Below are 9,135 nucleotides of genomic sequence, written 5' to 3' on the forward strand. Positions count from 1 at the left end.
GTCTCGATTTTGTTGGAGGGATGTGCTGCTTTGGCTATTCGGTATGTATTTCGAGAGGCAAACACTGTAGCAGACTTAGTGGTAGCCTATGTAGTTAAGCATACGGAAAAAGTCCTTTGGACTGAGGTGGGGGTGGTTCCAAGCCACTTTGGGATCTTTTGTTTTCTAATTCTCTTGGTTGTATTCATATAAGAGTTGTTTGAATGAATCGTCTTATCAAAAAAATATGTCCATAAAAAATAAAAAATTCTTATTTAGTTGAAATTTTTAAAAAACAGAGATTGTAAAAATGTTTCTATAGAACAGAATTGCGATGTTACATAAGAAAGCAAAATTCATATAGAACATGAATTTTTAGCTTTTACATAGAATGAGAATTGGAGATTTTTTTTAAAAAAAATCCTTTTAAACCATCAAAAAATCTATGGCTAAAATAAATATTCTCTCTGTCACAACACCGTAAATCCTCTTCTACTATGATCTATAGCCAAAAAATATTCTTAACCATCATAGTTTGCTTTTTTTTTTTTTGGCAAACAATGGTAATGTGTAGAATAAGGTAAGATTTTTCGTTATATGAAGGGTATAATAGATGTTTGATACAATTTTCTCAAGAAAGTAGTGCTCAATCAAATAGTTAATAATCTGAAATAATCTATTTTCATGGTCAACCAAATATACTAAAATCACTTTCTCAGGCATCATATTTTTAAAAATTAGCTTCCTAGAAATAACATTCTGTTGCAAAAATATTCTTTCCGTGAGCTAAAATAAGTCCTGGAAGTAATGAGATTATTATTAGGAGGGACATGGATATGGGCATGTTGGGACTGCTGACCAATCTGTAATTACTTTATGCATGCACAAGGTAATGGCTAGCTTTGGATGCATGCTAACAAATGGATCTTACCATTTTCCTTCAATATTTCAAGTTAATGATCCTAATGGACTAGAGAGAGAGAGAGAGAGAGAGTAAAGCTTGAGGTCTAATTGGTTGCACCGGAGAAGTTTGAGTTATGAGGAATCACTTTTTCTAGAATGAGACTTTGGGCATTTGGATTTTCTGGGAAGTGAATGCTGGATAATTATAATTTTTAGACTTCTAGCATTTGGTTGCTGGGAATTGGCTGAATCAAAAGCAAGCATTCATCCAATTTTGTTGGTTTTTGTATTGGAACCGAGTTGTAAATTAGCCTCTAATTTATGATATATTATAATGGCGACCTTTAACTTGCATAATAGTATTAGCTAAAACCAAGTGATGCTATCCCTATAGAATATTGAATCCATATATAAGATACCAGATAATCAACTATTATCTCTATTATTGTTAACTCAGATCCATATGTTATTATGCTTGATCAATTATTCCTGTACTAATAGATGGAGTTTTATACTTGCTCACCAAAATAAGATAATAGATTCACAAAAGGTATAAAATATGAATGTTGTGGAGAAATTTGAATGTTGCTATTATTAATAATATCAATCAATAGTACATAAGAGGGACTTCCCAACTTGACCTTCTACTATCCTTTGATTTGCGCAATGAATGTATATGAGAGGGACATAATTTAATTCGTAAACCTCTATTAATTTGATTTTTTTTTCTTTCCAAAAAGGGAATCTTCTTGGTGAATCAATCCTTGAGATAACCCAATTTAAGGCTTGAAAAAGGAAAAATAATAGAGTGGTAGAGCCATCAAAACTGCATTTAATTAGATTAATCTTTTCTTATAAACATAGACTCTCTTTTCCATCCAACTAATCTCCCTTCAATACTGTATATGATTAGCATCTAATCAGCTTTTTGAAACTCTTCGAATCTCGATGTTGTGCCCAAAATATATGATGGGAAATTTATCAAGTTTGTACCCTCAAGAACTTGACACAAGAAGCTGCGGTCGCTAAACTCCGAGGAGGTACTTGATGAGTATCGAGTAAGTGTACCTTGCTCTCGATGGAGAATGTATCTACAAAAAATTCTCTTATTAGAATTTGTTTGATGAAGGATCCTTGATACTTAAGTTAGCTGGAGTTTAGGGAACAGATGAAAAACCATAGAAGTGAGAGGTTTGTAAGCTAGAAAAAGCTCATCCTGATCTCTCTCTTACCTCCCTCTATATAGAGATGAGATATGCCGTTGCTTTGTAATTTTTGTCTCTTGAAGTCTGAAAACGTAGGAGTTACTAAATTCAAAGTGAATTCAGTGGGTAGTTAATCTAGCCCACGATTTTTTAGTTATGAGTAGTTAATACTCTCGTCGTGTGTTATAACCATTCTACTAACCCTCAATCTTTTGGATTATAGATTTCAGTTTCTTAGTAGATATTCAGTTGACATTCGAGTTAGATACTTGGTGATATCTAAGTTAGATAGTTGATTTGACATCAATATAGTTGTCGGTCTATGAGCCGATTGCATTGCCTAACTAGTTTTCGAGCATTTGTCAATAGTTGTTCAAGTAGGTCTAATGATGTAAGTGATTATCGGTTCTTACTTGGATAGGAAGGTTGGATCTCTACTGGGTCGTGATTCCGAGTAAAATACCCCAACAAAAACCCTTAAATTTGAGATGAAATCAAATTCATATAAAACAAGCTTGATATGGAAAATTTGGTCTATTTCAATTTCATAAAATGCTATCACATCATCCACAAATTAAATGGACATAACACTATATATTTTGGTGACAAAATAGAACCTATAATAAGATGATAAAAAAGAGTTCGATAATAGCAGTATCTCACTGTAAGGCATGAGCCAAAGTGTTATATCATACCAAAATCTGATTAGTTCCAATAAGAACTACCATATACATCATGAGTTAAAATCAACATAAAGGTCCTATTTGGGTAATCTTACAAGGATAACGTATAAGATATTCTCTAACCAAAGAAAGAGAGTAGAATAGGGGTTGCGGAAGGGAAGGAGAGGGGGAGGGCATAGGTTTGGCGATGATAAGAGAGATGGAGAGCATATTTTTTCCTAACCAAAAATCGAGAATGCAAGAAAATAAAAAAGACTAACAAATGTTTTTTCCTACATGCTATGGGCTTGGAGGGTCATGTTGATGAGTTTTTACTTACCCAATCCTGTAAATCTAACAGGATTAGCCAAACAAACCCTAACATATTTCTTTAGTGGCAGGGCTGGTGGCACAAGTATTATTGCAAGGAACCTGTCAATTGGCTCTCCCTTTGCTGCTAAAATAAAAGCTATGAGGAAGGCTTTTTGGATTGCTGTTAATATACAAGCTACCTACATGATCATAGAAAGCAATTGCCTTATCCTTTTGTTAAAATAGTTAGTCTATTCTAACGCTAATTATTCAAATCACCTTAGAATATAAGTCACTAAAAGTTTGTAAGAATTTGGTTAGACATGTCAGTGGTCTTATAAAATGAACCTAGAAAAATAGATTATAGGTCTAAGACAACAATAATCAGATTATGTCCTAAGTCAAAGACAATTACTGCCGAATCATGAGCGAGAATGGTTGGAGGAAGTTTGATCTGATATTGAGTTGGATTAGATGAAGTCTAAATTGCTTGCATGGTGCCCTCACCAGACTCAGGCTACCTACATGATCATAGAAAGCAATCGCCTTATCCTTTGTTTTAAATAGTCGGTCCATTCTAATGCTAATTATTCAAATCACCTTAGAATAAATCACTAAAAGTTTATAAGAATTTGGTTAGACATGTCGGTTGTCTTATAAAATGAACCTAGAAAAATAGATAATTATAAGTCTGAGACAATAATGATCAGATTATGTCCTAAGTTAAAGACTATTATTGTCGAATCATGACTGAGAATGGTTGGACGAATTTTGATCTGATATTGAGTTGGATTAGATATAGTCTAAAATGCTTGCATGGAGCCCTCACCTGACACAAGCTTGTTCTGCTTCAAGTCATTGCCACTCTATATTTTACCCAGAGGCAATCTTTAATTGTCACCACTGCCAAAAGACGCCAAGGCAGCCATGTCTCGTCTCAGTCACAGATAGACCAAGGGACAGAGACATGTGAGTGTGAGAGCCCACACCAGGCTAGTAGTGGACAAGTCTAGGTAGGTACCAACTTTGGTGAGCTAAGAGAAGGCAAAACATGGCCCCTATCTAACAGGTTTCACCACTCTCATTCTAGTATGACATGGGATTTCTGGTCGTGGGAGCAGAGAACCAAAAGCTAAGGCCTAGTTGGTGGCAGTGGACAGTGTATGGCTCAATCTATAGTTTTGGGGATTGAGGGGGGCTTGGTTGTATCTAGCCAGGCCATGGATGTTATAAAATTATAACAACTATTAGTATATCATAGTAACTTTAGATTTTATCCATTGCATTGAAATGATATGTTGAATTGTTAAATGACAAGTGCTATATACATGGGTTATGATGGTTGGTATTGGTTGTATTATTTAGTATTTAGATTAATGATGTCTGTTCTGCTTCTAATAATGTGGAGGGCACCAACAGTCCCACATCGATTGTGAGTCAAGGAGGACTCACGTTTATAAGGAGAAAAAAATTCTTTCCACGTGAGGCGTATTTTAAAGAACAAAACTGTGAGGCCTATGGATCAGAGCGGACAATACCTTATGTGACGGACCTAAAGGAGGAGAAACGTTTTCTCCGCGTAGGATCTTCCAGATTTCATCAAATCTGGGGCGGAATAATTTTAAAAAAAATTTATCCTACATATTTCAGATCTAATTCTTTAGATTTAATTTTATTATCTGATATTTAAAATCTAAAATTAAATCTAAATCTATGATGAAAGAAGAAGTACCTCAAGGGTAATCTGATCACCCTGTAGATGATCTCTGCATAGCCCGAGGTTCTGATGTAGCTACACAAGCGCCTGGCCTCTATCGGTATCCACTTGGGTAGGATCTAGAACATCTTCTCCTCGCGAATCTATGCTCCAAAAATCAGATCTTTATCTAATTTGAAGGTACTTCAGAACTCCTTCTGAAGTTGGAGCAACAGCCTGTCGAAGATGTCCTGCAGTCTTCTGTTCCAGGCGTCACCACGCCTTAGATCTCTGCCAGATGGACGTCCAACTTTTTGGATGTGAAGAGGGGAGGAAGGAGAGAGCAGGGAGGATGTGGAGAAGAGGGTAGGGGGTGGAAGCTATTGGGTTTTGTGCATAAAATAATTTCTTCCACGAAACCCTAGGTGCAGCAGGGTTTATATAGATCCTGTATGCTGCGCAGTGCCACATCATTCAACCAATCAGAAAATTCCAATAAATTCTAAAAAAATTTTGATTGGTGGAGTGATGTCATCTGATCACATCAAATAAGAACCCCCACCCTCTCTCCTAAGTTGGTGCCAACAATGGATAAGCTCAATCAAGGTGGTGCCAAAGAGTCCAAGTTTATCAGGACTCTTTGGTTCTTATCCATTTGGGGCGCCCACTTAAATCCAATTGGGCTCATGCCATAATCTGATTATGGCACCCAATTTGATTGGGTTTTGGCATGTGGACACTCTACAAAAATCCTCCAATAAGCCCTCTTCAGTTTAAGACCCATATGTCAACTTTTGACAGATGTCCTAAAATAAAATTGGCAGGTGCTAGGAATTAGCAGGTGTTGTCTTAAATTCATCTCATGAATTAAGACAAGCCTTTTCTGAGCTGGACAAGCTTCATTTAGACTGAGAGAAACCTTCCTAAGGTTCTCTGGATGAGTCAAATCACATTTGGCTCAGTAGAGATAGAAAAGATTACACGAAGAGAAAGTTAGGCTCAATCGTGTGCTAGCACGATTTTTTTGAACCTAATTGGATCTTATCCAAATCAATTGAGCTAGCTCAATTGATGACATCCAGACCCTAACCCTTGTTTGTGTGACCCAGTTAGGTTCAATTCCGTATGGTAATGAGATATGTCGTGATCTCATCATCGACATCATCGAAACTCCTTTCGATGGACCAGAACTCTTCTGATTCAGACAATTAGAATGATCGATCATCAATATCATTCTAATTGCTCTCAAAATCCACCAGTGACACCTACCAGTATGTGGTGGCAACCCATCAGAACTGAAGATGAACCTCTTGGTGCAGCTACCTGTGTGATTGAGTTCCTCTATCATGAGTCCCGACTGAATTAGGGTTAAGGTGAACTCGTCAAACCCAACATCAGTCATATGAGTTAATCGATCGATCCGAGTCCGATGTGAAACCCCAATGGAAAACTCTTTTCCATTATTTCACTCTGCCATGGCCATGGGCTTAAGGACTCGATCTTTCGATCATTATAGGACTACTCCTCTCATCTACCGAGGTTGATAGATCCCATCTTGGTGCGACCTAGTTCCTACAATGAATATGCTACAGCCAACATACACCTCAGGGTTCCGAATGGTTAGGAGATCGAGTTATGGTGTAGTCAAATTATAACACACTCAAGGTGAACTGTCGATGCACCTCAGATCAAAGAACTAGACACACAACTGCAGCATCGAGCTAGTCATTGACGAGAAGGTAGACTTCCTTACGACTGCTCGAAGTGGTCACGCTCAATACTCTCGTTCTCAACGAATACCTGTACTCTCGCTCCGGTGTCTCCACACCATAGACTCAAGACACATCTATCCTAAGGAAACGATCGTACACTAACCTTCCGGATCGGTCATCATCCTCGTGATGATCCTATGGTCAGGAGCTGTTTATGAGTTACTTATGTAAATTCATGCTTTAAATTTTCTACTTTTAAAAATATGAATTTACATTCCCATTAACTCAAAGGTTGTATAACAGACACAATGTACACAATGTGATAGAAGAATAACCCTTTTATTCATTTATAGTCAAAATTACAAATTTGTCATTAGATCTGTACAGGAATGTGTCAGCCGATCTGGCATCTAAGGCATACATCTAACAGGGCCGAGTCCTTGTCCGTAATAATGACGCGTCAGGAAGGAGTCGAGGTCCGTCTCTATTCTCTAGGGCTGAGATCCGTCTCGGCTGACTGTAAGATTCTTTGGACTGTACACATCGGAGATTCTAATAATAAGAAAGGCACCATAATCCCATATTGGTTGTAAGTCAAGAGAAACTCGCAACAATATTACGAGACTTTATCTGCAACAATGTCATTAGACAGTCTCATGAAAAGATGAGTGTGTTTATTTGGTCATTTGCCAAAAGAGGATGATGGGTAATATTGATAAACAGAAGGATAAGCACTATTTTTCCATGGGTGGATTTGAGAATCATATATTTGTTTCTGGCAGTAGTTTGGATATAAATAATATTTTTACAAAAATTACATAGAAATAATATTTTAAAATTTAAAATAACCCGGTTACCGTGTAGTGTGCTTCTAATGCAGAAAAGAGAGAGCGAATCATCTGTACACTTTAATGTAACATCAGAAAAAACAGCCCACCCCCACCCCCCTCTCTCTCTCTCTCTCTGGGCTAAAAAGAAGGGACTCAATTGTGCCCCTCCTCCCTTAATATCTCTGAGAACATTAACATGCTGCATCTACTTGAGTGTGGTAAAATAATTCAATCAGAACTTTGGTCCAACAACACACCATATCTTTACTGATAGATAATATGGAGTATAAGGTAGGTAGGTAGATCATTTTTTTAGAAAAATTACCTATATATGCGAACACGCTGTGCATGCATTTCTTAAAAAGTAGCACAAACATTATTATGGATGACAAGATCGGCATTCCATGAGACAAATTAATGTACATTTATGGCGACAAGGTGATGCACCACCATGTCCAAGTCAAGTCTTGAACTTTGTCCTAGTCACCTTTGAATTTGAGGCCTTTTTCATCCCCTGTTAGAGGGGAAGGGGAGAAATGATAACAACTCTAGTCAATCATATATATATATATATATATATATATATATATATATATATATATATATTTATGATTTTTCTTAGCAAAATATTAAGTTATAGTTTAAAGTTTAAATTCAAAAATCAAAATTATAGTTTATTTCCACACAATTGTTTTTTTCTTTTTCAAACTAGTGTTTCAACCACCAATCTGATATCACAATTTACTTCATCAAAATTGCCCATTTCTAAAAGCATCGATCAACCAAGAATACCATAATAGTATCTTGTTATTATAGATTGAAAAAGTTAGTCAATTTATGGCTTGCATACAATAGCACTATGTTAGATAACATCTTTTCTCAATTAGTTGTTCAAAAATAATTTTTCTTGTATGTACTTGTGATGCACCAATGAAAACATCACATCAATATTCAATTGTTATATATCTGATATCATATATTGAATTCTTAGCACTACCATCTTTCATATTTTTCTTTTGAGGAATCCTAGCTTTTACTTTATGAAATTTTATTGCATCCACTACAATAAGATACTAAAGGACAATAAATCCTCAGCAACACAAGCTATATTAGCAATGGGATCCAAGAGGATCACGGAGAAACAGATAAAATTTTTCCATCCTTTGAAATCAATGGTCCTGCAAAACACAATTCATTTATGCCTAACTTTGAGGCTCCTGTCAGGAATCTTCTCTCCTTTGTTGGATATCCTACATGGGATGCATCATGTGCCATTAACACTGCCCATCACAGCCATTCCTTCCCATAGATCTCATTCGTTAGTGCTCATTTCGATGCAGTACTTTCAAAATAAGTGGTTGTGATTGACAATATAAATAATCATATGGAGCATTACGTGTAGGCTATAATTTCTTCCTAAGCCTAGTCTTGCAACAAAAAGCCAAAAGTGTCACACTATCTCCCTTATTTTAGTAGCACAGTGACCTAATCAAAGCAACAAATAGGGGAGGTAGAGTAAGTGACAAATAAAGGCGAATCCCGTGATTTGCCTCCCCTCAACCCAGTAAAACGACATCCCATATCCAGGCTCTTACCTTAGACTATTATCACACTCTCTGCATATAAATTATATGCGTCCCTCATATGTTTACCATCCTTCAAGCCTTCAGTGGAGCATCCAACGGTCAACCAATTCCCGCATATTCACTTCTATGCGCAATCACGTACGACACAGTTGACCCCGGGTCCTCCCCTCATGCGCGCGCACATGGGGAACAGCTCGACCGCATCCGTGACTGATAGTGTTCTTGTCTCCACATGGTAAGTTCCCGTGTC

Source organism: Elaeis guineensis, chromosome 8 (assembly GCF_000442705.2).
Source record: "Elaeis guineensis isolate ETL-2024a chromosome 8, EG11, whole genome shotgun sequence".
Taxonomy (NCBI): domain Eukaryota; kingdom Viridiplantae; phylum Streptophyta; class Magnoliopsida; order Arecales; family Arecaceae; genus Elaeis; species Elaeis guineensis.